This window comes from Epinephelus fuscoguttatus, linkage group LG5, assembly GCF_011397635.1.
Source record: "Epinephelus fuscoguttatus linkage group LG5, E.fuscoguttatus.final_Chr_v1".
NCBI lineage: Eukaryota > Metazoa > Chordata > Actinopteri > Perciformes > Serranidae > Epinephelus > Epinephelus fuscoguttatus.
The window spans coordinates 18,613,453-18,641,416 of NC_064756.1; the positions used below are offsets into that span (position 1 = coordinate 18,613,453).

Here is a 27,964-nt window from a genome sequence, read left to right on the forward strand (position 1 = left end):
GCTAGAGGCCAAAAGGACAGCTCTAACCGGCTACACACACACACACACACACACACACACACACACACACACACACATACATACAGACACACTTAAACGCACACACACGCACGCACACAACTGTGTGATATACGTACCTGTCGTAGTTTACAAATGTACGCAGAAATGTTTAATATGGGGTAAGAGACACATCCGCGCGTACAGTAGACAAACACACACAGTGAAACACACTCTCTCTGTTGGTCACGCAGTGGGTTTGATATGCCATTTATTTGTTCAAAGATTCGGTTGTATGTCAAACAGAATTTCCATTTCAAATGAGACCGCTCTTTACCCTGCATGTGCACCGTGTCAGCGTGTGTTTCTGTGCATGTGTGCAGTCATATGAACATGCACAGCCTATATTCTCTGTTCAATCTTTCATTGATTTGCAGCTGTTGTGTCACAAGAAAAACTGCCTTTATTATCGATGCCGTCGGTGTGTGTGTGTGTGTGTGTGTGTGCTGTGACTGTTGCTCAGGTATGCATGCATAATAAAAAACCTTGCTGTATGTTTATTTTTCAGCAGCATGTAGTTGGTTTGTCAGCCAGATGTACAGACGAGGAAAACTGAGAGTGTGTGTGTGTGTGTGTGTGTGTGTGTGTGTGTGTATTTTCCACATATGCATGCATAAGAGAAAATATGAATGTATTGTGTGTGTATTATTCATGTGGCATGGTTATGAATGGTGTTCACATGTCCTAAGAGCTTTCCTCTGCCAGAGCCTGGCCACTCTGTTCTCGAAGCTTCTCTTAGCGAGGGAGGGGTGAAAAAAGCAAGAAGGGAGAGTGAGTGCGAGTGAGGTGGGGAGGTGGTGATGGAATATGGGGGAGCAGAGACAGAGGGTGGGGTGATGAAGGAGGAGGAGGAGGAGGAGGAGAGGAGATGGAAGGAGAAAGTGGGAAACAGAGGCAGAGGCGGAGAAGGACAAATATAGAGAGCGGAGGGGGGTAGAGGGAGAGAGGGAGGGAAATGAGGGAAACAGACAGGGAGAGGAGGAGGAGGAGGAGGAGGAGGGAAGAGGGATGCTGCATTTTAGTGATAGCACAGACTGAGACTGCAGGAGCAGACAGAGGGATGGAGAGAATCGATGAGAGAAGTAGAGGAGCATTGTCAGAGAGAGCACGACAGGATTCCCACACAGGTAACATATCAGATAGCTGGAAATCTAATACTGAAACGCAGAATTTTGCCGAAGAGTTTTGGCTAATTAGAGACTTGGAGAGGCCCTTTTCTTCCATGACAGCTGCATCAAAGATTTCCTGGATGTCATAGAAGAGCACTCAACCTGTCAAAGCATCCGTCCATCCCTCCATCCATCCATAAATAGATGCACATGTCCATCTTTCTCCCCCCATCCTGTCCTCCATCTTCCAAGCTCCTCCTATCGCTTCACTCCATATCCATCTTACAATCATCTCTCCATTCCACCCACACACAAGCTTTTCTCCACACCACCCCCTATCTTCTTCATCCTCCTCCTCCCTCTCCCTCCATATCTCCTCTGCTGTCACTTCTACAGATCCTGAGGGCATCTCTTTTTTTTCTATTCATCTCCACATATCCTTCTTCTGCCGTCCCTCTGTGTCCCTCTCAGAGAATCTCCCTGCTGCGGCTGTGTGTGTATTCAGGCAACATTTATCCCTAGCTTTAAAATGTATTTCTTTTCCAGATTGTGACAAACGTGTACCTGAGGGAGCAGCAGAGGAGGGGAAAGAGAGGGGGAAAAACTTGCATCTCTGACCTCAGCAAGTCAAAAGACACTTCTCCTGCACAGGGAGGAGAGAGGAAACCACCTGTAATCAAACTCAGAGACTACCAGCAGGTGTGGGAACACAGGGAGATACACTTTATACAGCATTTAAAGGCAGACTCCTGCCTCTGTTGCAGAAAGTGTGTCACTCACTTTCATTTTCATCTCTATGCTTGACTGTCTGTCCACAGGCTGTCCTCCCATCTGTCTTAACAGGATGCAGAGGTGTCATTTCAGTGCCCGGGACAAAGGGAAAAGCTGAACGGATCCTGACGTGTTGTTAGAGAGAGAAGTCAAGAAAAAAAAAAGAAAGAGAAAACTGAGGAACAGTTGCAAGCCTCTGGAAGGAAAAGGGAGGAGAGAGCAGTATGAGTCAGAGCACAGCAGCTAGAATACTGTGTATTCTGCATGCAAGAGGAGAGGTGGAGGGAGATGGAGGAACAATGAGGGAGATATAGGGGGAGGAAAAAACAGAGGACTTGACCAGAATTGAGCAGTCATTAGACAGAAGAAGGACAAGATGAGAAAGAATCAGCCACACTGACAGGCAAGTGGGTGAGATATAGGCCAAGTGAATCAGCCTGCTGGAGGGAGAGGAAGGCGAGAAGAGGGTGAGTTTAGAAAGTGGGAGGTTTGATATGACTGACGAGGGTTAAGGGAAGGTTGAATGAAGGTTTTGCTGCAGGGTGGACAGTGAACAATAAACGGCAAAGGACAGAAGGGCAGACTTAATGAAAAACTATGTGAGCAGCTCCAGGGGAGAAAGTCCTCAGTGACTGTGTCTTGCTACAGGGAGGGAACATGACTGAGGTCTGCATATGGCAGGACGAGCTTCAAGAAGATTGACCATTAAGAATGAAAGAAACGATGGAGAGTAGAGGGTTTAAAAAAGAGCACAAAAACATACAGGGACAGTGAACATGGCAAGATAAGAGCAAAATTTCACATCCAAGCCGAGAGCTAAAAAGGAACACACTGCAGACCAGAGGAACATGTCATCCAACGCACAACGTCGGGGACGTGGAAACTTTAACTGTGACAGCAACACAGCAAGAGGTTCCTGTTAAATATTGATGCTGACAGGCCACTCTGGAAAGAGCTCGCTCCTTGCACCACAGAGGGGGAAACAGAAGGAAGAAACACAGCTGCTTTTTTTATTCTGAGGGATTTTTAAACTGGAATAGACAAGCTGTTAAGTATGTCAGATGAAAACCGAGTGGGGTTAAGTTCAAATGTTGCTACAAATTAAGACAAGACGTATGAATTAGCAGACAGTTGGCTTCCTGGAGGTTCTTTGTTTTTTTGTTTTTCTGGCCAGCTGTGCAAGTTCTTGGGGAGAGTGGAGTAACTACAGAGAGAAGAGCAGGACCTTATTCTTGTGTGAGACGACAAGGAAGACGGAAATTAACATCTGAGAGTTCACTGACACCACAGCTGGACTGGAACAATTTCTTCTTTTCTATGAGATCAAGGACCAGCCCTGGCTCATGAATACAGATTCATATTTTGGACTGACATGTTATACCTGCTTTGACAGGTACTCCTGGGGTGCATCAATGCCAGATGAGAGGAGCCAAACACTGGTGAAGCACTCATGAATGTTGTCTATTTTTATTTTGTCCTGGACTGATTGGAACTGCTCCAGCTATCTTGAAAAAAAAAATGGCCTCATTACAGAGATTTGGCCAGTGGAGGATTGCTGTCATGGCTTGAGGAAATATAAGTGTGGAGATACTTTGATGTGCGTAAACACGCAGGATCCTTTAATTTGAAGGGGGATGTATACTTTGATTTTGTCTCCATGACTACATGAGGGCGACTCTCCAACTTAATGTCACCAAGACATTACAATAGAGACACCCTTCACACTGACCTGAATCACAGATTCCTCAGAACATCCCAACAGTAACACGGGAAGACACAACGCCACAGTCTCTATCCAGTTGCGGACAGACCAGCTGCGTGTTCGTGTGTGCGTGGCTGCATGGGGGTATAAGGACTGTCGAGGAGCTCAGCTGTGTTTGTGCGTATGCTTGTGTGGGTGTGGGTATAGAGGTGTGAGTGTGAGCCCAGCTGTGTCTGAGTACATTTTCAAAGCATCGCCTGGAGCTGTGTGAGCGTGTGTTTGCGTGTGTTTGTGTGTGTGTGTGTGTGTGCGTGCGTGTGTGTCGCCTGGATTCTCCCCACCAGCGACAGAGCTGGACCTGAACAGCAGTGGTGAGAGGGGGGACAGGGAGGGGGAGGAGGAGGAGGAGAGGAGGGAGGTGAAAGAAACCAGCAGGACGGAGGAGAAGAAAAAACTGACAACATGCTCGGATAAAGAGAAGAAAGACAGGAGTTTTTGGCTGCCCCCCTGGTGCAATGTGTGGTGAGTACACATTTCTAAATGTATGGTACGCCATCGTGGCTGCCATGTGTGTCAGGGTCTGTGCATATGTGTGAGTGCATGTACAGTACACTGTGTATCCACCAATGAGCATCACATTCCCTCAGGAGGTTGGCCAAGGTCAAAGGTGAAAGGTCAATTAGAGAACTCAGAGTTCAGAAGTACAAATATAAATCAGTTATAAGATGCAGGTCATGTGATCGGAGAGCAGATGATATGTAGGTCCAGTGGCTCACGCTGTGCTTCCATCCACTGATTTACACATGATACAGTGCCCAGTGGGTCACATGACATCCAGCCTGGCACCTGAATGGAAACTGAACCAATTCCATAAACCACGACATGTTTAACCAAACAGGTTTAATGGCGGCGGATGTTTTATCAACATAAACACTCATTTCTTATAGTGATATGTAGCCTGTTCTCACTCCCAGGTTGAAACATATGGACACTTCGTGATCCCCCTCAGCGTGATACCACTGCAGGCACTGTTTGGCGTCTCTATGAGAAGCACCAGGCTTTCGGCTAACTCCAATGTAAACCCATTTGTGGCAATCTTTGACACTACAAACTGATGAAGTATAAAGAGTCTGAATGTCTGTGTAGAGTTGGAGGGAGGGGTGTTGGATAGCTCAAACAAACATGGACTTTCACCCAGGAGACCTCTGTCATGTGTGTGTGCGTGAAACCAAAAGTCAATGCTATTTCAATGTCATGTCATGTAACTTACACCCATCCATCACGTACTTAAATATCACGTTACATACTTATTTTAACCCAAAACATGATGTTTTTCCAAACCTTAACAGTGCTATTATTGGATGCATCTCATAAAGACGCCAAAGGGTGCCTATGGCATTGATTTCACACTCTGATGGGCGTGAGAAAACATTGGTATTTGAAGACCTGGAATGAGAATGTGCTGTAGTATCTCTCAGAGTGTCTGTTCCCATGTACAGGCAGAGCTCTTGATAAATTCTCATGAATTAACTTTTTGTAGCCATGCACCAACATTTAATCATGTCATATGTGTAATACCAGCTACCTTTGGGGATTTAAATACCGGAAAACATGCTGCTGTATACAGCTTGTTAACCTATGGCTAATTAAAGGAGCTGTACCCGACATTCAGAGCATGTCTACCATTCTGGAGGTGGCTGAGCTGGCAGCATGAACGTGCTATCAACAGTGCTGACAGAGCTAACATTCTTACCTGAGGGATACTGAAGGATGGATGCAACGACTCCATCCTGATATCAGTGATTACTGCCGTATGACTGATGTTCAGAGTGGCAGAGATTAGCTGGAACATACTCACAGGGAGTCCAGTGCACTAACATGCAAGTGCTGCTGGACGGCCTACCATAACAAAGAACAGAGAAGCTCAGATTACAGCACACACAGAGGTAGAGTTATTTATTCTCTGATCAGGATGTCATTTCTCCACTATATCACTATAAAGTAAATAGTGATTTGCTGCTGTATTAATAGTCTGAATGTCACATACAGCTCCTTAAATATTTGTGGATCACTAACTTTCTCCCGTCCACCGTCAGGGAGTCTCAAAGAGTGCAAATGACCCCAGCAAAGGCCCAGAGGGGGCCACGCAAAAGGTCTATGGTTGACCCTTAAATGGGATAGAGTAGCAGCAGTTTACTGACTGACGTATATCACGGACAATAAGTTATATGTATTTACATGATAACTACATATAGTATTATTATGATATATATATATATATATATATATATATATATATATATATATATATATTATAATAGTGTGGTATGGTTTTGATGGCACCATTGCTCCAAAGTTAGGCTAAAGTTGGAAATGCCAGTTTTCTATCGTCAAAATTTAGCCTAATTTGAAGCATTATTTAGCCACTTCCCAACAAGATATCATTACATGGTTGGTGTCAATGAATACCTTTGGTTGTGTAGTTTCACTTGATGCCAGCATCACTCTAGACATAAAACTGTGCCTTTTTTTTTTTGGTCTTTCTTAAAATGGCATATTTTAATATTTTTGCATACTAGAGTCCCTAAACAGTCTTGGAATTGCAAAAAATGCTGGTTATAAACACTGGATTTGGATATTGTGATAGCTAAAGAGTAAATGTGTCTCCTCTACTGATGATGATTTGATCTTGTCCTTTAATGCTTTGCAGTCATTTCTTTAATCAGCTTTTGATGCTACTTTTATACAGTCATTTACTGGAAGGTATTTTATCCCTGTTTGTTTTGTTCTAAGGTAAAGTGAGATATAACTATCAGAGTTGCGTTTGAAAGAAACATTTTCAATGTGCTTTTAAATAAGTCAGTTGACCTTGGTGGTTTGAAATCATATTGGATATATGCATGTGAAACAGAGCGTGGCCTGGATGGTAGGAAATGGTTGAAAAAAAGAATCTCTGTCGCTAGGCCAGTGGCTAAAACCTTATTTGAAATTGCTCATGTTGGTATTGGAGCTTGGTGGTGGTGGACTGGGCATGAATGAGGGGCCCAATTTGGAGAACTTTGTCACCCTGGCCATAATTCCTAATGGCTGGCCTGTTCTCCCAGCATCAGAAACTAGAAAATGATTTCATGAGAAGTGATTTCTGAGGCAGGAATCAGAGATGAGATGATGTATGGGTGTCCTGTCTTGTTAGTACACTCATTACTGCCTCTGGACGACAGGGAGGAAGGCTAATACTTGTTGTGATACTAGTGTCAAGCAAAATGTGCTCTGTGCTTGTGGTAGTGTGAGAAATGTACTTGATATCATAGCAGCAAATGCATCACATGCTGCAGGCCAGCGACATGACTATGTTGTTGTTTTGCCAAAGTTTTACAGCTGAGAACATCTCAAAGCTGGATCGATCTAGTTTATTGAGCACATATTTTAAAAAGTATTTAGTGTTTAAGATTTAACTTGCATTACTCTGATTATCTTATTGAAAGCATTTATTTTTACAATTAGTGAGCTACAGCTCAGCAAACAGACACCAACAGTCACACTTTCTCCGTCACACCGAAGCACTATCACTCTTCTCGTTCTGTCATGAATACAGCTCATATATGGAGTCACACTATCTTACAGTAAGTACACTCATCTTCTCTTGCCCCCTCTAATTCTCCATCACACACAAGCACACACCATAACAACACACAAATGCGGAGGAAGCGGGGCCATGGCTGAGGAGAAGTGACAGTCGCTTCATGGCCGCTGGCTTCATATTCTGGCAGTGCTGGCCAGCCGAGCTCGTAATGAGGCCGTGGAACGCTCTAGTGTCATACGGATCTGGTTCCCACACCATCACTCTGTGCATCAGCTCAGTGTGTGTATGTGTGGGTGTGTGTGTGTGTGTGAGAGAGAGAGAAAGAGAGAGAGAGAGAGAGAGAGAGAGAGACGTGAATGTATGTAAAGCATTTACATTGTAACATGCAGGTTTCATTTCAGCTGTCTCATATATCTTTTGGCAACAAACAGCTGGTCTTTCCAGCTCAGCTGTAGCCCAAACAAGCTGTATGTCATTGATCAGAACAGTGTCTCTATTGTAGCAAACACAAAAGCTGTAAGATTATTGATTAAGACTTTCGGTGGAATCAATAACACTACCAATCAATGACTCAACTCAATACCTGCAATTCCTCCTTTTGCTGATCACTACTGGATGAAGGGCCGATAGACAAGGTAGACTGCACCACATAGAACTCAATTTATTTATATTGCATTTGACATTGTTAGTATTCTGCCTTGCTTACCAAAAGTCAAATACCTTGGAGGGTTCAGGGTTTCAAAGGTCAGATTTCCTCATCATGAGATGTTGATTTCAAGGTTATAATAATGGATGGTTTCTGGTTTGAATCCAGGGTGGGGAGCCCTTCTGTGCGGAGTTTGCATGTTATCCGTGTCAGCGTGGGTTTCCTCCAGGTACTCCGTCTTCCTCCCACAGTCCAAAGACGTGCAGGTTAGGTCGATTGGTGACTCTAAATTCCTGTAGGTGTGAATGGTTTTCTGTCTCTATGTGTCAGCCCTGGTTCGGGAGGTACCTCACTGAGATAGGCTCAAGCCCCAGACACCAGGGACTTTAAAGGAATACTTATTTGTAAATCAGTTAGTCATGCCGTGTTACCTTGGATTCGTGAAAGAAACTTTGTTTTTTCACATCTCCATGGAAAACAATGAATATATTGATTGCTTAGGGACCTAACAACACCAATATCTGTTTGCAAACTCTCACACAACCTGTGCAGAATAATCCAAGAGTCATTTATACAGTTGTACACTCAGTACTTCCCAGACACATGTATTTTCGCTAAAACCTTAGTACTGGAATCTGACTTTGAAGAGAGCATAGGTAAGTTTCACGTTCAGGTCAGTTTTAAATAGGTTTTAGCAAAAATGCATGTGTTTGGAGGTACTGAGCATTTAACTGGATAAATGAAACATGAATTATACTAAAACACTTTCATGTAGTGGTGGTTACGGCAAACCAGTCATTCTCCCATACTGGACATTTGGGCTACAGTGTCTCGAACTGTCAAAATAGACTAGTCTTCTCATGTGTCCTGTCTTGTTTTACTTTGTTCCTTTGTGTCATTTCCCACCTTTGTGATTGTCTGTCCCGCTCTGATTGGTTTCACCTGTCCCTCAGCCTTTCTGTCACCTGTCCCTCATTAACACCATCCTTTCCTTGTGTATTTAGGCTGTGTGTTTTCCCTGTTTCAGTGTCAGGTCGTCTGTTTTTGTTCCCTGTTTCCGGCGTCACTCCCAGTGTACTGTGTTTTATGCTTGTGTTTCTTGTACTAGTTTAGCTTATTTGTATTTATGCATGCTCTTGGATTTCATTTTAGCTTCAGGTTTTGTTGCCTGTTAGCCAGTCAGAATAAGTTAAACAATAAATACCTTTAATATTTAAGACAAAGGTATAGATATAAGTGCTGTTAAATAAGACAGTAGGTACTTGTAGATGGCATGTATGCTTGTGATAACCACAAACCAGTTCTTTCTCAGTTTTAAAAACCCTATTACTGTTTTTATATGAACACACAAGTGACAGAGTCAAATTAGTGGAGATGTTCAAATGGTGCAAATCTTGGACAATTACAGGACACATTACTAAAAGGACACGTTGGGAAAAGGTTGAGCAATTAAACATTCATTCACTCATTCTTTTCTGCTGGCTCAGTGGCGGCTAACAGCTGCCAGCCATGTGGCACAGGTGATGTGCTGGTGATTGTGGGAAACAAAGTTTAATTTGCTGTCATCAAAACTACCATCAACCCTGCCCTGATTATGACTCGTGAGTTGATCCGATGTGACTCAGTCTTTTCTCATGTAAAATCATTTTACTACCATTACCTTCATGCACCCATGAATTAAATACAAGTGCATTGCTTGGTGCTACCCTGAAAACATTAGTAGCCAATGTGAATATAAGACGGTGAAGTAGACAAAACTCTTAATGCACTTTCAGTGGCTTATTAACAGCATTGGAGTCAGTGCCAATCAGTGCTAGTAAAACTTTGAGGTCATGCAGCACTGGATCTTCTCTGCTCACACTGAAGTAGTGGTGAAACTAAGTTCACACAAGTGTATTTGAAGTGTTTACGCTGTATATATGTGCATGATAAATGTAAATATATAATATAAATGTAAATAATAATGCATGTTTGTGTGTGTGTGTGCGTGTGTGTGTGTGTGTGTGTGTGTGTGTGTGTGTGTGTGTGTGTGTGGCCTGAGTCCAGACCTTTTAATCCATTTGCATCACCAATTCCGAGTTGACTGATTCGTCTGGCATCCTGACACGAAACAGGTTTCTCAACTGAAAAAACAATCGATCCAATGATCCTCGGGGCGACGAACGATTAGCCAGTCTGTGCTACAGGCAGGACTTATGCTGTTGTGAAGTGCGGTGTGCTGGAACCAAGGAAGAAAATAAAACAATGGCAATTGTAAGATAGATGCTGCAATCATGTCTTCTCGATATCACCCAACATCGTAGTTTGCTTTTACTGTACTTAAAATGTGTTTCCTCAGCAGAAGTTGATTAGACAGGAGGCAATGTTAGGTAGAAGATAGGAACAGAGTGTAAAGGGCTGACAATTTTGTCTGGAAAGTGTGTGTGTGCAGTGGCACAGTGGAGGGTATACACAGGTATACAGGGTATAAGCAGTTGTCTTTCTAACCGTTTACCCGCCTATCAATCAAAAATCCATTGGAATATATATGAGAGGATACCCACTTCCTCCTTAGTAACCTACCCATCTACCTAGTAGTACACCCACCTGTGTGTGTGTGTGTGTGTGTGTGTGTGTGTGTGTGTGTGTGTGTGTGTGTGTGTGTGTGTGTGTGTGTATTTACAGGATGTGGAGGTCAGTCTAGTCTACCTTTTACCAATGTTTCAGACAAAGATCAGATCATAGAATGAGAATGGGCGGGAGGGGTGATGGATGGGTCCAACAAACCCTGACTTTCACCTGGGAAAGCGGTATTTGCATACCGTAAGATTAGACAGCAAAACCCTGTTCTTTTTTCCTAAACCCAACCATGTGCGTTAGTTGCTGAAAGAAAAAAAAAAGTCAATTTGTGGTGTTGTACTAATGTAGTGCATTTATTTTGAAAGAGATTGTATGTAAACATTAAATTTCCTGTGAAAATGGAAGTGTATTTTGAAAGAAGACAATGCATGTAACAGGCAGAACCTGACATGCTGTCCCAGAATGTCAACAACCAACACACCCAGGTTACCTTGTATGTCGTATTTGGACATGGAAAGGCCATGACCAAACGTCTATGTGCCGAGGTCGAAGTGAGAATGTGTTGTAAATGTTATTTCCTTTTCCTTTGTTGCCATAAATTGCATGTTTGTTGAAACATGTAAACTGAAAACTGTAGCTGCTGCCAAAGGATGAGTGATAGCGACTACTCAGCAGGCAGCTTAGACTATGGGGATAAGAGAGTGTGTGGTGCCAGCAAATTTTTTTACATGTAACTCAGTGAATTAAGGATTTATTTTGACCAAACCAGAGTTGGTGATTGTTGGAACAGCGGACTAACTAACTAGATGAACAACAAGTCAAAAGATGGTTTTGGTGAGTTTTATTTTGTTTATGTTGAGTTTGAATGAAGTGTGTCTTATGATGGGTGATGATGGCAATTAATCCAAAGCTAGTCTTAGTTCAGCGAAAGAGAAAAATTTGGATTCAGAAGGTGTGTGATTGTGTTTTTCTATTTAGTAAGGAAAATGGGGCAGAACAGAGCTCTCAAATTAGTGAGTGTGACACACTTTACAGCCCCACTGATGTGTTGTCATGACAACTAAAAACAATTGCTATTGTCTTTTTTATGAGTCAGTGACTTCATCAAACAGTTCAATGTCCTTTGTATTGATTCAGTTTGTATAGATCAGACCATTGGAGCACACACACACACACACACACACACACACACACACACACACACACACACACACACACACACACACACACCTCACACCAATCTTTTAAATCCTCCTTCTTCATTTTATCTTCCATCTGCCAGTCTCATTCCTTATCCAATGTCCTTTCTGTTCTCAGCTTCTTATTTACCTCTTTACCCTTACAACTGCATCTGTAACGGTGACGCATTTGAGCAGGTCTAACTCTAATTAAGTCTGCACATTTGTCTAGCTGCCTATTACTTGGTTGTCTGTGTCTGTCTGTTTCTCCCTAGAGTGATTAACTTTCTATCTCTCAGCTCGACCTCTATCTGTCTTATTATATATTTGAGCTCATCTATCTTTCTATCTATTGATCAAAATTCAAAATCATGGAGGCTCGTGGAAACTGCACATTAAACTGTGGCAGTAATTAAGTTGCGTAAAATGTCTTATCGTGGCTACAGGCAGAAAGATTTCTATCAGTCCCTCCACAGATCTTCAATCTTGTGATTTAACCAATCCCCACATTATTTGTGAAAGATTGTAATTTTGTCCAATATTTGAAATGAAACTGGAAAACAAGTCATTTTCCTCCTGAGATAATGTAATTCAAACCCCTAGTGACGAGCCCATGTCAGATAAAATCAAACCTCACCCTCAACAGACTCTCTTGCCCTGAGGTAGACTTACTCCTAGAGGTTGCATTGCCCTCTAAAAACCTTACTAATACAACCTTAAAATTAAAAATTTAGTCGATGAAGCTTGCTGAGTGTATTACACAGCATCAGAGGAAGTGCTACGTGTGTAATGAAGGGCAAAATCAAGAACATTAAACCTCCTGTTACGTCTGCACAGATTAGTGGTTACCAGCTATTTCAGGAACAAACACAACCTCTCACATTTACCAAAATAAAACTTTCTAAAACTAAACTTTTAAAGATATTTTTTTACTCATAGTGACTTCTTCCAGTAAGTCAGTCTTTTTCTCCCTGTTGTAATTTAAAATATGCATCTCACAAGCTCTTATTTCCATTCCATATACTTCCATGAGATTACCCTCCTAGTGAATGTGACCTCTAAGACTCCCAGAGTAACGCACACTGCACTGCAGATGGACCATCCGTGGAGAATTCATATTGCACCCTATACAAATTAATTTGACAGCGAAATAAGCAGAGCAGCTATCTGCACCAATTATGATGAATATTATGCATGAGTTTCACGGGGCAGACTGCCTTGCATTGCTCATTCTGCGGGGAAGCCGTTGGTGAATTCCCCAGTGTGACTCTGTATTTCTACTGCACGACACAGTGTCCTCATAGTCTGGTTCAAAACAAACTCAGAGAAGCATTCGGCATGCGCAGCTTTAATTACATGTTTTCCTAAAACAATGCCTTATACGCATGGGGAAAAACACATCAGGGAAGTCATAGATAGAGGCTTTATTTATCCTGATAACGCACGGAGAACTTTTTAACTAACCCCTCAGACTGAAATGGGAAAACTGGATCTAATGAGACTTCATTTAACAACATGCCACCAACTGGGATTGGTAAAAACCTTCACGGTGACAAGACAATCACATCTGATTCCTCCTGCTGTTCTGTGGTGAGATACTGGAGGTTTGAGTGGCTGAAATAGAATAAATGTGTTAAATATTAATTTGAATGACTAAATGCTTGAGCTGCTGCGGTTCATTAAGATGTGTGTTCTTGAAGGGAGGGAGGCAAAGCGAGTGAAAGAGAAGCTTGTGTTCTTGGAGTAACTGTATGTTGAGAGTAGCACTGTCTAATGTGTGAGCTTGTGACTGGAGAATGCTGCAGTTGTTTGGCATAACACTGCATGTGTAAACATATAGTACATGTGTGATAAATCATGTGTAAATGCTATAAATGCCCAAAGGAAGTCACACAATTTGACAAACATGCAGATGCAGTAAGAAAAAACTAAGGTGCATGCACACTCAGACAAGCATGCTCTAAGATCACTGTCAAATTTCAGTGCCCTGAGAAGTTCAAGGAGGATGTGAAATGTTTGCAGATCAATGTAGGCACAAGCATACAATGTACTATCATGTATCACAAATATGATATAGCAAAGACATAAAAAAAGGTCAGAAGGACATGGTATACTGCTTCAAAGCCCAAAGTCTGATATCTGACAATATAAAACCTTGGGAAACTTTTTGTGCTGCCCTGCGCACACTGTATTCAGTGGCAGCTTATTTTCTGGGCTGCATTGTCCGTTTGGTAAAGTCAATACCTTTGAAAAAAGACATAAAGGGCGACACGGATACAATGATATAAAGCTATTATATCATTCTGTCGCTTTTCAGTTGTGTTTCTGATGATTTCAAATCTGAAAATTCTAATTTTAGTCGAAGTATGTATGTTGTAGTGTCAAAATGCCATCCCCCAAAGCCTTTCTAAAAACATTCTCCCCCCATCACCTGGCAACCTGGTGTCATTCCAAAGTCGTCGAAAACTGGCACTTGGTCAGTGACATCTGGCATTAGACACCAATGAAAAAGCTGTCCTGTCACGTCGGCATAATAGGCGGCCAGTCATTGTAATTGTTCAATGGCACCCAACTGCGTCACGGGGGAAATGCAGCAGGACAGCAACGAAAGTTAATGAAAGGCCATCGACTTTCACCCATGAGGCCAGTGTTTGTTTCCTGTGTGATTGCAAATGTGCGTTTGTTGGCTAAACGTAATCACCTGCATTTGTTGTTGAAGGAAAAAAGCTAATCAGCGCTGTAGTGGCTAAGTGAGAGTTTCCATTTGAAAGACCTTGCCCTTTAAGGCCTATATACACCAGGGGCATGACAAATAAATGACACAAAAAATGCAAAATAGTCACAAAATAGTTTCAACAGGTCCACCTCTGTTATGCCATTGTGCTATGACGTCCATTAGGCACAATGTGATTCCTTGATGCCTTCATTTATTTTCAAGCTCTGCTCATTTGCGTTTTCATGTCAGCAACCATAGTTTTCTTACACGCTTGGCACGTGGGAGACGTTTCAGTTGCTTGTAATCTCCAACCTCACCACTAGATGCCACCAAATCCTACACCCTAGACTTTAGAAGGTGAGCTATGCAGAAATAGCCAGTTTGTAAACAATATCGCCAGCACTGTATCTGCGATGTGATTTCATCTTCAGTATGTGCAGCTTACAATCTGGCACCTGGCTGTAACTTTTCATAAAGTGTCTGTACCCACAAACATCACAAACATAACACTTTTTTTTTTTTTTTTTCTTTTTAGAAAAATCCTGCATAGTATACCTTAATGCCACATTAATCCCACCTTCATTACAGCAACAACACCTTTATAGTCAACACTTGGGCAGGTAAATAAATAAATCTGGATGTTTACATATGTTCTCTTTTCTCTATTGTATTTTCTTTACTCTTTGTTTTTGTCATCTTCTCATTTCTTCTTTTTTTCTCTTCTTTATGGCCCGAGTTTTGAGGTGTGCCATGCATTCCCTCTAATTGGGTTGGAAATAATCACGTTACACTGTTGAATGGCTAAGCTGCATCAAAAGATAGTGTTATGTCCCTGTCCTTACACTAACCCCCTACCCCCACCCACACACACGCACAGTCTCACACACGCACAGTCTCACACACACACACACACACACACACACACACACACACACACACACACACACACACACACAAACCCCTGGGCTGCCAGAACAGCTGCTGGATGCTGAAGTGTTTGCCCAGCACACCAACAAAAAGAAAAGATAGAACAACAAGTGGAGAGCAGAGTAAAGCAAACATAAAAGAAGAGGCAGGAGGAGACACACTTTTGAGAATTCATCTTTTTTGTGTGTGTTTACATCTCCAGTATTTGCACAACAATGAGTTATCCAGCGACAGGTTGAGATTGTAACCACAATAATACATAATTTAAGAAAGTGTATTTACAATTATCTATATTTTTCTATGCTAAGGGATGTGAATTATTTACAAAATCAGTGAGGCAACTGACTGGTGGACCTAATTGTGACCAGTTCAGTGTAACGGTCTCACATCCTGTGTAAAGCCCTGGAGTCATTCTCATTTTAGCACACACACAGAGAGAGAGAGAGAGAGAGAGAGAGAAATATGCACTCACACTGTCCTCATCCTAACCTCTCTTTTTCTCTGCGCTCCCAAACTGTCTTAGAGGAGTGTAGATAATTCCCTCATCAGCATCTAACCTCATTCATTATTAACGGACACCACTGATTGCACATCAGCGCTTAGTGTCAGAGGACAGGGAGACCAAGGTCTTCAATGACTATTGACCAAGGGCAACCTCTGGGGCTGAAAAATGAAGCCAGTGCAGTTTTTTGAAAGGTCACTGAAGGCATTTATAGCCTGGTGCAAAAAAATGGTTTTGGTTTTTATAGGAAATGTCCCCCTTTATGACAACTGTGCGGGGGATTAATATTTATATAAGTCACCCATGTGAATTTTATTATTGCTTTAAGTTGCACAAAATTAAAGGCGGGCCTCTTTAAGTGACAGACTGTCTGCCAGTAGCGTCCATGGCTTCTCAGTCAGATCCACGCCTCACTCCTCTACAATGCCAGCCTCTATGGTCCCTTCTGGCTCCAAAAACCAAGATGGCGATGGCTGAAATGTAGCTCAAAAACTGGAGTCCACAAACCAATGGGTGATGTCATGGTAGCTACGTTTACTATTTTTGCAGTCTATGCTTTTACCAGCTTAAGTGTATTGGTGTTTACATGATATCTATTGTTAAAAACTTTAATTTTAGTCAGTTCTGTAGTTTAAATTTAGGATTTTGGGAAATATATTTGAGGAGGACAGCCCTGTCTATTAAAAAATTACATTTATGTGAAACTAATTTGAAACAGCAATATTTTTTAGGAAACGTAATGCAGAACAAATGACATTTTCTATTAACATAATGAGTAAATGTTGATAATTGATGAATCCGGCAAAAATGCGGATAGCACACATAGCCACAAATATAATATAACATCGCTGGTTCTAAATGACATTACACTAGCCTTGGATAGCAAATTGTCTTGTGCTGCTCTGTTTATAGACTTGTCTAAGGCATTTGACACAGTTGACCATTTGTTACTTATAAAGGCATTGTCCCATATTGGTTTTGATTCTGTCAGCTGCCTGTGGTTTGAAAACTACCTCTCCAATAGACTGCAGTGCTTAAAGATGGGTGATGTTCATTCAGAATTTTTAAATATTAATAAAGGTGTCCCACAGGGCTCAGTGTTCGGGCCAACATTGTTTTCAATTTACATAAATGATATTGGGGTGCGGCACGGTGGTGTGGTGGTTAGCACTGTCGCCTCACAGCAAGAGGGTTGCCGGTTCGATCCCGGGTATGGGAGCCCCTCTGTGCGGAGTTTGCATGTTCTTCCCATGTCAGCGTGGGTTCTCTCCGGGCACTCCGGCTTCCTCCCACAGTCCAAAGACATGCAGGTTGGGGACTAGGTTAATTGATAACTCTAAATTGTCCGTAGGTGTGAATGTGGGAGTGAATGGATGTTTGTCTCTATGTGTCAGCCCTGCGATAGTCTGGCAACCTGTCCAGGGTGTATCCTGCCTCTCGCCCAATGCCAGCTGGGATAGGCTCCAGCCCCCCCGCGACCCCCAAGAGGATGAAGCGGTTGGATGAATGAATGAATAAATGATATTGTTGCATGTTTATCGCCCTGTATTTCTACTTTTAGAGCCCATTTATTGCTAGTGTTGTTCATTGTTTTGTATGATCTCATTTTTGTTTTAATTGATATACATGATTGTTCTTTGTTTGCTTGTTAATTATTTTAATGTCTTTGTTCATGCTCGGCATCATTGAAAATGAGGGTCTCTCTCAGTTGATTTCCCGAGTCTTAAATAAAGGTTTGAATGAAGGAATTTCAGTTGTTTTTGGCCAAAATAGGTAATCTTACATAAATTATCCACACGTATTGACTACAGATTATTTTATTACTTTTTTAATCAACATCTAACCCAAATCATGATCTTCCCCTAACCTTAGTGAAAGTATTTCATGATCCATGGTTTTTGTTTATATCATGTTATCTTGTGAACTTTGTTTCAGGGTTTTCTGTTTGTGCTCTTCCTTGTTTCATGTCATTCATTCATGTCTTATCTATTTCCTGTTTTATTTTGTAGATTCTCTCCTCATGTTGTGTCTGGTTTTACTTCCTGTTTTTGTGTGTTTTCCCGCCTGTTTTCTGTCACACCTGTCTCATTAGTCCTTCCCTGTTCCCAGAGTCTTCCCTTCACACCTGTTCTGTATTAGTCTTGTCTGCTCCATCCTAGTGTTCCCCTCCACACACTTGTTGCTAGCCAATCCCCATGTCCCTCCTTTTGCCCACGTCTTCCTACTCCAGCTGTGTCTCATTCTTGTGATTAGTTTTCTGTTAATATATACCTGTGTGTTTTCCTCTGTTTCTTGTCAGTTCATCTGCGTCCATTCCTGTGCTCATCTGTGGTGTTGTTCCTTGCTGTGTTTCTTGCCTGAGGGGTATTCCAGGTAGGAGGTTCAACAAACTCTGAGTCTATCCCTGAACTCTGAGTTGACTTACTCTGAGATGGGAAACTGGTTCCGGTTCCAGAACAGCTGATCTGAGTTAGTTCAGTCAACTCTGAGTATGTTCACTCTGAGTTAAACCGACAATAAAAAGCCATCATCAATGGAGCTCCAACTCCACGATTCACCATGGCAACAGGTAAATAAAAGACAGCGCCTCCATTTTAATCCAGTGGATGTAGAAATATTAATGCATGTGTAGCAGACAGTGCATGTTTATCTTTAAAAGAAGAGCCTGAGTCAGAGCGAAGAAAGTGTAAATAAGTTAACCATAAAGTTAATAAAAAAAGTTTTATTCAGTGTTGTCCGTTTATTCATCATTTATCAGACTTACATTTCCTTAATGAAGATAAAGTGGTGGAATCTGACTGTGTATCAGGCTGTAAATACATTAGGCTACATTATATTAATAATATACAATAATATATTTGTTCAGATTTAATCTGATGGGGAAAAACACAGGAGGCAGCAACTGAAAAATAGTAAGATTTAAAACATATAGTCTAGGCTATAGATCAAAGACATAAAGACATGACTGTAAACTCACAGTCTGACCCAGTAATAATATGTTTGGTGATCTGCACTTGAAAAGACGTTGAGGTTAAAATACAGTAGATTTTAAAATGCTGGACATCTATTTGTATCTTGACTCAACAGCATTCAATGACGTTATTTCAGCTACAAATGCAGTAAATTTAAAGACACTGAAATGCTGCACCATTGTTTACTCAGAAATATTAACATATAATCCCCAATGTTAGGCTATAGGAATTATGTTCCATCAGTGCGACCAATAACATCAGTGATAGAGATCATTAGTCACTGATACTACGTGTCTAAAGCTTCATACCGATTTTTAAAATTTAAATAATTAGACCTACACATTAGTTTACACAGTCTGATCCTTGTGCACAGTGTTATAAAAAATAATAGGCCTACATATAAAAAGGACAGAGGTTTGATTCTGAGCTGAGGGTGAATTCTCGCTGTGTAATATTTGAATGTAAAGACAAAAACCGATGTCCAAAGAAATGACTGATGTGCATAAACTCAGTAACTTAAGACAGTCCTGAGTAACAAACTAATATCCAGCAGGATTTAGACTGTGACAGACGGTAAATCTCCGCTAATTAACGCGCTTCGATACAAGCTTTGACATGGACTGAATGAATGAGGAAATGAAACAGCGTGTAAGAGGGAGGAGACAGAGAAAAACTCAGGGTTTATTGAAGAAAACCTGCCAGCGAGCAGGTTATGTTCACAGACTCAGTTGCCATGGTGACTGACTCAGAGTTTGATTTACCTCTCTTTCTGGAACTGAAAACCCAGAGTTTCCCTCATTTCAGGGTTAACATACTCAGAGTTTTCACTAAACCTGCTTTCTGGAATACCCCTCTGGTGTCTTGTGTTCTGTTTGGATTTTTTTTGCCTGAAATCATTATATTTTCCCATTTGGTTTTCAGTTTAGTTTTAGTTCTTCTGTCATTTGGACTTTCTGTTATCTGCCTGTTCTGGATGTTTTTAATGAGCTATATTAAAGCTTGCTTTTTGTTAAACCTCAAACCTGCCTGCTGCAGGCTGCTGCATTTGGGTCCTTCCCGAACTGACACAAAGTCTTTGTCATATACTTTTCAGACAGTAGACAGGACACAAACCCAAAGTTCTGGTGTCATGGTCCTGCCCTTTGTATGCCCAGCCACTTCCTTTCAAAGCCTACAGGGTACATGAATGTAGTGTGTGTCATTACCTGAGAGAAACATTGTCTCTGAACATAATCCAGGCAGCAATTATATTGCCACATCAGGTAATTAAGAACTCAGTTTAGTAACATGCAGACGTTATTTCTTGGAGACAGGTTGCTGAAGAATCAATGTGAAGAACGCCTTTACACATAACGAGCAATTCCTTGCTAACATTACAAGGTGCTGGCACTGTGTTGGATGTTGTCTTGTTGAGTTGGAGATTCTTGCAGTCAATGGGAAGCGAAAGAGGTGAGAAAACGATGAAGGAAGGAAGAGGAACAGGTAGTGGGAAAAGGTGATAACAAGTGGTAGGAGACGTGAAAGGATGAAAAGAAAACAAGATGTACGCCAGAGAACAAAAAGAATGAGGAAAATGGAAGAGACAGTTCTACAATTGATGCAGATATGGGTCAGACAGTGAACAAAGTCAAAATCTCATTTCATTCTCCACTGACTTTTAACGTTTCATTTATTAATATTCAATGCCCAAATGCATGCCGGGAAAGTTTGTGACTAAAGAGATGTGTGCATGATGTGTTTGGGAAAGAGAGGGACCATTTTCAGCGACTCTGTGTCAGAAATAATTAACTTTCCTTCTCTTCTGCCTCCTTTTTTTTGCATTCGCCTCTCTCCTCTCTTTATTTTCAACCTCCCCTTCTTCACCTCCGCCCCCATCACTGTCTCCATATCCAGGCGTCGTGCCCTGTGGGGGTGGGGTTCTGTGATGGTAACCATGGTCCCCGGCAGCCGCTATGTCTGCAGCGCTCATGCTAGAGAGGAAGACGCCACGAACGACCGAGAGGAGCGAATTTTAGCCGTGTTGGGCATCATCGGAACCATCCTCAATCTCTTGGTGGTCATATTTGTCTACATCTACACTTCCGTCACCTAAGGTTTTCTGCAAGACTTGAACAAGAGACGTTGGCACTGTCCCCAACTTTTCTTTGCACTGCCACCCTCTTCTTTAAATATTGAAAGGGTTCGGTTGTTCAGAGTGAGCAATATGATGTGAGGATCATTGGCAGTGTGTTCACCTGGATAGTAGCCATATTTATCCACACCTGCATCACTGCCTATCCAATAAGACTGCTTTTCTCTAGACTGCTAACGGTAACAGGGACAGAGCTGCAGGTGGAGTCAGCTTTTCAAGACAGATCCACGTCAAATGACTATTGACAGTGTGTCCAGTTTGCCAGTGGTCACATGTTTCTGCATTCATATGAGTGGGACATAGCACTTCTGTGACTGCTTAAGTGTGTTGCATCTTTGTCCCATAACATGTAAAAGTGTCTTTGAACAATCAAGCTCATTTGTGAGAGTTAAAATATCATCACTGCCAGGTAAATTTATTGAAATGGTTTGACGAACAAGGCAACTTTGAGTGAGCTTGACCAAATAAGAAGTTAGCGAGATATGCCATACACTGCTGAAACTATTTAAAGGGACCAAAATTGCCAAGAGAAATACTAATCCATAGGCCTATCTACTGCTGAGCACCCTTAAAATCTACTTGAATAGAACATTTATCCACTCACACCTATTGCTAAATACCAGTTTCTGTAGTTAATAGAGTGACTCAAAGGGTTTTACATGGACCTAATGTGTCCACACCTAAGCACACCAGAGGAGAGATTCCTGGCTGTGCTGGGAGTCATCGGCATCGTACTCAACCTCCTACTGCTCGTCTTCGTCTATATATACACCTCCGTCTGATATATGTGCTCATACACAATATCCGCCATGAGAAAATCCTGCCACACCTAACAGCACCTGTACCTTAGAGCATAGTGTTCAGCCACACCTGTATATAATGTACCTAAGCACATCCTAGCCAAGTTGGAGATTATATGATATTCTAAGCAGGTTGCTGTGCCTAATAATATGGTGATACTCTAATCATAACATGTTGAATGGAGGGTGATGAGGGAATTAAAAGGCAAGTGACATCCAACAGGAGATTTGTTCACAGACTAATTTATGATAGAAATATACTTTAAGACTTTACCTTTTTTGTATAAATTTGTGTCTTACAGTTGGTGTTTTTGTAGATGCAGTGCTCCTTCACATATCTGCATGATGACATGTTTACTTATTATAATCTTTAACACACCTTGACTTAAATACCTGATGTAAAGACTGCCATTTCTTACAGTTATTCTGTTTGTTCTACATGCTTATTGATGTTGTAAACACCCAGACATGGAGCTGGATGCTGTTGCAGCTCTGCGCACCTTCAGAGCTCTCTCTGTGGAGGGTTGGTACCATGGGATAATGATCTATTTTTTGGTGTCATGTTTCTGTGATTGGATCTGTAAGGCCGGCGAGGAGCAGCATCAGCGAGGGCAAAGCGTGGAACTGAGACAATGTCACACAAATTCAGACAGCGGCCTGTTGCAGTGTGGAGTGCCTGAAAAAAGAGGACATAAAACCTCTGCACAAGGCCTCTCCATCTGTCTTGAAACTCATAAAGGCACAAAAAACTCTCCAGGACTGGGTTACAGCGTTTCCACTAGAGCTGCATGTCACTATGGATATGATTTTAGGTTCAAGCACTGGGCCTGTAATGGAGGAGCAAACCTAAATGCAGCTGACACGCGAGCAGAGAGGACTGGCCTGAATCTACACATGATCCTCGTCATTCTCTTCTCCACCAACAAGCTGACGCCGGAGAAGACATAGTACTGAGAGGACCCACATGAGCTTCTGCTGTCGTTTCACATAGCACAATACTTTTATATATATGCACATGCACGGACTTCATTTCATACACTGTCAGTCAGACATTTGGGGGTGAAGACAAAAAGAGGAGGCCCTCACGACCAACTCTGACTGCTCACTTTGACATGTTGGCTTGTGAGAACTGTGAATTGTGAGAGGTACTGAGATTTTGATAACCATTGCATATAAGATTCCTTCTTCCATAGTGTATTATGCTCTTAGCGTTAGCAACAGTTTATTATTGAGGGTTTTGTTTGAATCCAAAAGTCACAGTCACTACAGTGGAAAATGTTTGGTATGAAAGTCAACGAATAACTTTGGTTCTGTTGGCCACTGTCTATTTTTATAAAGTGTAGAATAGTACAGATAAGTATTTCCATGGCCATGACTACAGAATGCTGGATGAACAAATGACCGCAATTTGCCTGCAGGAATGATAAGTTTTACTATGAATGATCAGTTGCTTTGTTTAGTTCCAAAACAGCAACCAGGACAAATTACAAAGGTACATTTTAGTTACTTGCATTGCTTAAGAAAAATGTCTTTCTCACCATCTCACAAACATCTGTACTTCCTTAGTTGAGGACCATTGTTAATAAATTGTATTAGCCTTTAACCCTAACCCTTTAGCCCCGTTTTCACCAAGCAGTACCGTACGGTTCACTTCAGTTCGGTTTGCTTTTTTTCCGTTCCCATTGTGAAAAGTTGTGGATGGTACCAATGGAACTGTTCTGTGCCGTCCCCATTTTTGGTCCCCCCTCTGTTGGGGTACCTAGCACACAGATCTGGTACTAAAAGGTGGAGCTGTGAACACTGCAGGCTGCTGAATGGTCAATAGAGGACGGTCACTCTGCTCAGGGCTGAGTTGTGGCTGGTTTTGAAGCTCATGTAACCACTGTTCATACTATGGAGAGTTTCATTAGAAGACTGTAACTATAAATTAAAGGATGTTTTGCTGCCTCTCACAGCAGCTGGAGTTGGAGAAAAAAATAACTTAATCCACTGGGCCAACTGCAGGCAACTTTTAAAGTGGATCGTTAACTTGTAATGTTACTTAATGCATGAGTTGACAACGTGAATCAATCAACACACCTTAAAGATGACATTTAAAAGTACTGTTTGCAGTGGAAACACTGGGGTCTAGGTACCATGTCTGAAGGGTTACTTTTGGTTCCGAAGGTACCATACCGAAAGTGTTTGGTGGAAACGGAGCTTAACACAACATGCTTACTCCCCAAATTTTATGTAACATTTACCTATTTCTGGAAATCTTAAAGCAAAACTAAGGCTCATCACATCTTAGGCTTCTCTTGATTATGGTAACATTGTACTTACCAAAGTCACTGATAAGATTAGGGGACATAGTGGCATCACACAAGATATATGATCATGTGGCCACTACTGTTTCCTGCTCCCTTGACTTATTTTTAGCATTTCCACATTCTTAAATCTCAACCAATAGTTCAGAGTAGTTCAACTATTAAAATAAAACCCAAATTTTAATAAATCATTACTCTTATTTAGCATTAAATAGGCTAACCCTTATGTCTCCCAAAAGCCCTCAATATCTAAATCTCAAACCGGTCCTCACAAAGATAGAAAGAGAGCCCCCCTACACACACACTTGCTACTTGCGTCCTCATGAATTTAAGTTTACACCATCTTTCAGCACACATCAGGAGATTCGACCGTTAGCACGCTGAGATCGATGTGACTTGCACATTTACTTCCTGTCACATCTAATAACTGTACAGTGGAGTTTGTTGAGCTAAATCCATTTTAAGAGTGCACCAAAGCACAGTGTGAGCCACCTTTGGTTTGCCAGACATCTGCTGTCAGACTGTGACAGTCGAAGCCACAGCTGTGCAGAAACGCATTCAAATAGACTTTGAAATAACTAAAAGTAGGCTACTGAGGATATTTTTGGTTCACTTCGTGCCACCTCTAAAAGGGTCACTTGATGTTGGCAAACAAACAAACCAAACAAGCAACTGTTTAACTCAGGTTTACTAAGATACTGGCAGAGGTTTTAAAATACCACTTTCCAATAAAGGCCCCTTCATAAAGGGTTTATAAGTTGTGGCTAACAGCTATATTAATGTTGATAAATACTTTGCTAATGCTTTACTTTAATGTTATATTAGTTTAAAGCCATTAATAAGAACAAGTCGTAGGTTGCGCTTTGGCTGGTGTTTATCCGCTTTGTGATAAGGCACACTTTTATAAATCATTAATTTTAAGTAATGTCTTAATTAGTGGTTAATAATTTATTCACGAATGCTTCATAGATCCGTTTGAACCCAGTGTAAATGATTTATTAACCAATTGCTAAATCAATTTAACTGCAGTAGTTAATTTTGCAAAGACACTGTATGCGTTTAACAAGCAGACTGTACAATTCCTGTGAAGATGGAAGTTAACACGCTGTCCCTGAGTGTCCAAAACTGATGCTAGAGAACTACGTGCAGGACCACTGACTCATTGGTAATATATGGTGCCTCACTGGAAAGTGAGACCGAATTTAGCAAAGTGGGTTTTCAAAGGACAGCGGTAAAATCATCTCTCTCTATTTTCTACACAGAAACAACTAAGACATATATCAAATGTTTTTAACTTCACTGAAATCAACAGGCCTAAATATGGGACGGGAACTGCCCATTGGTTCGACATCCCATTGTTCTGACCATATTAAACTCATTGTTCCGAAGTCCGTTCCGAAATCATCATGATGCCCTGTGGTTAAGGTCTGGTTAGGTTTAGGCACAAAAACCACTTGGTTAGGGTCAGGAAAAGATCATGGTGTGGGTTAAAATGAAAAAGAAAGTGACAAACACATAAGCCGTGAGACTGCTCCGCCTCAAGCCGGTCGCGGCGCACCATACGCCCGCCGAGAGCCGTTCAGCTGCGCAGACAGTCGGACTAATGGGATGTTGAACCAATGGACTGTCGAACCAATGACATGGACCCATGTGGGACAGGCCTTTAATTCCTTTCACACAAAACTGTTGCTCAGCAAAGACCGAGTAATACAATCATATTGTTGATTTAAACCAGTATGAATCTTACTTGTTTGAAGATTAGGCTTCAGATGATATATCAGTTATGAATCATTCATTTGATCTAGCTCCGACAGACAGCGCATCAGAGAGTGAGTGAGTTAACGGCACTCGAGGATTACGGCACCTTGCATATCAGCCCAGTATCACTCCGAAGTCGTCGAAATCCGGCGCTTGGGCTTTTGGTGTCAGAAACCAATGACAAAGGCGTCCTTTAACGTTGGCATGATACCCGGCAGGTCAGCGGTAGCAGGGGAAAACGCAGCTGGCAAGGACAAAAGTTAAGGTGGCAAAAGTCCAATTGGGGCAAACATGAGGGGTGGTGGATGGGTCCAACAAACACCAGCTTTCACCCAAGCGCTGTGTTCACATCACATAAGACTCTAAAGCCAAACCCTATTCTTTTTTTCCTGAACCCAACTACGTGCTTTTGTTGCCTAACCCAACCATGTGTGTTTGTGGTTGACATGACCAAAACGTTAATATGTGACGAGGTCAGAGTGAGAATGTGTTGCTTTATCCTGTTAAAACAACTCTCTCTCTCTCTTAATTTTTATGAAATACCCTTTTGATTCTTTTGATCTAAGGACCTTTACAGACTAAAGAAATATAAATAACTTACAGGGTAATCGTGGAATGGACACAGTTTGAGGTAGCCAACAACCTGGTTTTATATATTATTTATCCTATTTATCCGAAGAACTTCTATAAAAAATGCTTGGCAACCAGACCGGGCTTCTAATTGAGACAGGCCTTTATTTGTCAAAATGTGTAGCCACACCGGGCTAGTAAAAGGGACTTTTTCGAGCCTTCAACATATTTAATAAATAGCAATTGCAAAAACATGAAATAAAAATCATTGCAGATTTATAGTCTTTATTATAGTTTTCTGTAGTCTTGGTCAGGGAGGAATTGCCATCATGTCCGCAGTGATAAGCACTGACTGATCTGTCCAGAGCAGCTTTTGATAAGTGGACCTCGCTCCGTGGCTACAGTACCTGGGATACATGTTATTGTGTGTTTTGTATGCAGTCCATGTTTTCAGTTGAGATCTGTTTTAACATGACACACTCACTGCCAAACAGACCAACGACAGGGGAGAGCCTAGAGGGCGAGTCCTGACCATCTGCTGTCCCAACAGACATTCAGCCACTTCCTCAAAGTACACACACACATACACACATACACACAGCATGGACATTTTTTTAACAATGCAACTCAAAAGTCTCCCTCACACTTCAAAATACACACATTTTTACATTGTTTTTTACATTTCTTTGATGCCTGTTTACTGTATTTTATCATTTTTACACGGTCAACAGGCCAACATGTGCACACACATCATGTTATCGAAACAGTACTCAATGCCAGAGGAAAAACAGGTGCATCAAGGTACACCTGGGACTCCAAACCACTGCCCCAGGCACAGAGTGTTAACACAAAACACTGAAAACAAGAAAGCAATGTTCAAAGACAGGCAAATGCTCATTCTGAGTCTGGATTCAAAAAATGTTCTTCCTCTGAGTCTGAGCCAGCCAGCGACTGTGTTATGTTCAGCCAAAGCAAAGATTCCCATGTTTTTTCATGATGCATGAGCCGAATTGATTTTTAGCCTGAGAGGGCATATTGCACACAGACTGTCTGAGACTAGACAAGAGGAGATAATGTGGACAAGAGGATCCCTAAGATATGTTAATGTTATTTCAGTGCAACAAAGCTGAAGAAAATTGAGTCATCTCAGATTTTGACCAAAATGAAGTCTGAAAAAAAGAAAAACACTTATTTGCCTGTGAAGGTTGAATTGTTACTGCCTTGTTTTGTACAAACAGATTCCACTAATACAGTGTTTTCTGCGTTATCTGCTGCACAAGGCTGAGAAGAGGTACCTTTGAATGCAAATTATTCCATGAGCAGGCAGGTCCAGGGAACTGCCAGGTGTAACAGAAAGCCTGAGAAATTAGCCTTTGACCAAAGTTTTGTGTGACATGTTGATTTACTGACTAACATTCCAGGACAGTAGCTGCTACAGCACTAATAAAATAAACTGTAGCTTTGAAATGGGAGATAACGTTTGCCTCTATCAGCAAGAAATAGGTATTTTATTTTAATAAGGAAGTTACGTCCTCTAGAATATGTGTGAACATGTCGATTTCTGATGAGAAACAGTTTGTTATGATCCTTGAGAATTAACTTTGAACAAATGCTGTGAGATCTGGTGTGCTTTCATGTATTGTTTATATATATATGTATAATGTATAGTTAACAGTA

General features: G+C 41.5%; 1 long non-coding RNA gene across 1 annotated transcript; it reads left to right on the forward strand.

The window, feature by feature from the left end:
- The first annotated feature begins 1,011 nt into the window (after positions 1–1,011).
- Positions 1,012–27,964, forward strand: LOC125889302 (uncharacterized). Its single transcript, XR_007449442.1, has 4 exons — positions 1,012–1,184; positions 1,713–1,865; positions 1,985–4,161; positions 20,616–27,964. It is a non-coding gene; the product is annotated as an uncharacterized LOC125889302 (long non-coding RNA).